The sequence below is a fragment of the Zophobas morio genome, unplaced genomic scaffold (assembly GCF_036711695.1).
Source record: "Zophobas morio isolate AGI-343-1 ecotype UQ-CSIRO unplaced genomic scaffold, CSIRO_AGI_Zmor_V1 ptg000503l, whole genome shotgun sequence".
Lineage (NCBI taxonomy): Eukaryota > Metazoa > Arthropoda > Insecta > Coleoptera > Tenebrionidae > Zophobas > Zophobas morio.
The window spans coordinates 10,832-14,409 of record NW_026972606.1 but is presented as its reverse complement, the minus strand read 5'-3'; positions in this window follow the sequence as shown (position 1 = coordinate 14,409).

Below are 3,578 nucleotides of genomic sequence, written 5' to 3'. Positions count from 1 at the left end.
TTGTCGATTTTTATAGAATTTGAACTATATTTCAACGTTTTTTGATGGTTCTGAGCCACCAAACACACTTAAAGCATGCAGAATCGACTCAGAATAGGAAAAGGAGACGTTTAGGTCAATTTTATGCATTCTGGCGTTCGTAGATACAAGAAAACTGTTAAAATTCTTCAGAAACGTCACTTTTGAAGTGTTTTCTTGTACTTTTAAGCCAATCAGATACCCTACGGGCTCGGAAAGTGCAACGAAACCATCAAATTTTAGCTAGAAACTGTATTTTTGTCGATTTTTATTGAATTTGAACTATATTTCAACGTTTTTTGATGGTTCTGAGCCACCAAACACACTTAAAGCATGCAGAATCGACTCAGAATAGGAAAAGGAGACGTTTAGGTCAATTTTATGCATTCTGGCGTTCGTAGATACAAGAAAACTGTTAAAATTCTTCAGAAACGTCACTTTTGAAGTGTTTTCTTGTACTTTTAAGCCAATCAGATACCCTACGGGCTCGGAAAGTGCAACGAAACCATCAAATTTTAGCTAGAAACTGTATTTTTTGTCGATTTTTATTGAATTTGAACTATATTTCAACGTTTTTTGATGGTTCTGAGCCACCAAACACACTTAAAGCATGCAGAATCGAGTCAGAATAGGAAAAGGAGACGTTTAGGTCAATTTTATGCATTCTGGCGTTCGTAGATACAAGAAAACTGTTAAAATTCTTCAGAAACGTCACTTTTGAAGTGTTTTCTTGTACTTTTAAGCCAATCAGATACCCTACGGGCTCGGAAAGTGCAACGAAACCATCAAATTTTAGCTAGAAACTGTATTTTTGTCGATTTTTATTGAATTTGAACTATATTTCAACGTTTTTTGATGGTTCTGAGCCACCAAACACACTTAAAGCATGCAGAATCGACTCAGAATAGGAAAAGGAGACGTTTAGGTCAATTTTATGCATTCTGGCGTTCGTAGATACAAGAAAACTGTTAAAATTCTTCAGAAACGTCACTTTTGAAGTGTTTTCTTGTACTTTTAAGCCAATCAGATACCCTACGGGCTCGGAAAGTGCAACGAAACCATCAAATTTTAGCTAGAAACTGTATTTTTGTCGATTTTTATAGAATTTGAACAATATTTCAACGTTTTTTGATGGTTCTGAGCCACCAAACACACTTAAAGCATGCAGAATCGACTCAGAATAGGAAAAGGAGACGTTTAGGTCAATTTTATGCATTCTGGCGTTCGTAGATACAAGAAAACTGTTAAAATTCTTCAGAAACGTCACTTTTGAAGTGTTTTCTTGTACTTTTAAGCCAATCAGATACCCAACGGGCTCGGAAAGTGCAACGAAACCATCAAATTTTAGCTAGAAACTGTATTTTTGTCGATTTTTAATGAATTTGAACTATATTTCAAAGTTTTTTGATGGTTCTGAGCCACCAAACACACTTAAAGCATGCAGAATCGACTCAGAATAGGAAAAGGAGACGTTTAGGTCAATTTTATGCATTCTGGCGTTCGTAGATACAAGAAAACTGTTAAAATTCTTCAGAAACGTCACTTTTGAAGTGTTTTCTTGTACTTTTAAGCCAATCAGATACCCTACGGGCTCGGAAAGTGCAACGAAACCATCAAATTTTAGCTAGAAACTGTATTTTTGTCGATTTTTATTGAATTTGAACTATAGTTCAACGTTTTTTGATGGTTCTGAGCCACCAAACACACTTAAAGCATGCAGAATCGACTCAGAATAGGAAAAGGAGACGTTTAGGTCAATTTTATGCATTCTGGCGTTCGTAGATACAAGAAAACTGTTAAAATTCTTCAGAAACGTCACTTTTGAAGTGTTTTCTTGTACTTTTAAGCCAATCAGATACCCTACGGGCTCGGAAAGTGCAACGAAACCATCAAATTTTAGCTAGAAACTGTATTTTTGTCGATTTTTATTGAATTTGAACTATAGTTCAACGTTTTTTGATGGTTCTGAGCCACCAAACACACTTAAAGCATGCAGAATCGACTCAGAATAGGAAAAGGAGACGTTTAGGTCAATTTTATGCATTCTGGCGTTCGTAGATACAAGAAAACTGTTAAAATTCTTCAGAAACGTCACTTTTGAAGTGTTTTCTTGTACTTTTAAGCCAATCAGATACCCTACGGGTTCGGAAAGTGCAACGAAACCATCAAATTTTAGCTAGAAACTGTATTTTTGTCGATTTTTATTGAATTTGAACTATATTTCAACGTTTTTTGATGGTTCTGAGCCACCAAACACACTTAAAGCATGCAGAATCGACTCAGAATAGGAAAAGGAGACGTTTAGGTAAATTTTATGCATTCTGGCGTTCGTAGATACAAGAAAACTGTTAAAATTCTTCAGAAACGTCACTTTTGAAGTGTTTTCTTGTACTTTTAAGCCAATCAGATACCCTACGGGCTCGGAAATTGCAACGAAACCATCAAATTTTAGCTAGAAACTGTATTTTTGTCGATTTTTATAGAATTTGAACTATATTTCAACGTTTTTTGATGGTTCTGAGCCACCAAACACACTTAAAGCATGCAGAATCGACTCAGAATAGGAAAAGGAGACGTTTAGGTCAATTTTATGCATTCTGGCGTTCGTAGATACAAGAAAACTGTTAAAATTCTTCAGAAACGTCACTTTTGAAGTGTTTTCTTGTACTTTTAAGCCAATCAGATACCCTACGGGCTCGGAAAGTGCAACGAAACCTTCAAATTTTAGCTAGAAACTGTATTTTTGTCGATTTTTATTGAATTTGAACTATATTTCAACGTTTTTTGATGGTTCTGAGCCACCAAACACACTTAAAGCATGCAGAATCGACTCAGAATAGGAAAAGGAGACGTTTAGGTCAATTTTATGCATTCTGGCGTTCGTAGATACAAGAAAACTGTTAAAATTCTTCAGAAACGTCACTTTTGAAGTGTTTTCTTGTACTTTTAAGCCAATCAGATACCCTACGGGCTCGGAAAGTGCAACGAAACCATCAAATTTTAGCTAGAAACTGTATTTTTGTCGATTTTTATTGAATTTGAACTATATTTCAACGTTTTTTGATGGTTCTGAGCCACCAAACACACTTAAAGCATGCAGAATCGAGTCAGAATAGGAAAAGGAGACGTTTAGGTCAATTTTATGCATTCTGGCGTTCGTAGATACAAGAAAACTGTTAAAATTCTTCAGAAACGTCACTTTTGAAGTGTTTTCTTGTACTTTTAAGCCAATCAGATACCCTACGGGCTCGGAAAGTGCAACGAAACCATCAAATTTTAGCTAGAAACTGTATTTTTGTCGATTTTTATTGAATTTGAACTATATTTCAACGTTTTTTGATGGTTCTGAGCCACCAAACACACTTAAAGCATGCAGAATCGACTCAGAATAGGAAAAGGAGACGTTTAGGTCAATTTTATGCATTCTGGCGTTCGTAGATACAAGAAAACTGTTAAAATTCTTCAGAAACGTCACTTTTGAAGTGTTTTCTTGTACTTTTAAGCCAATCAGATACCCTACGGGCTCGGAAAGTGCAACGAAACCATCAAATTTTAGCTAG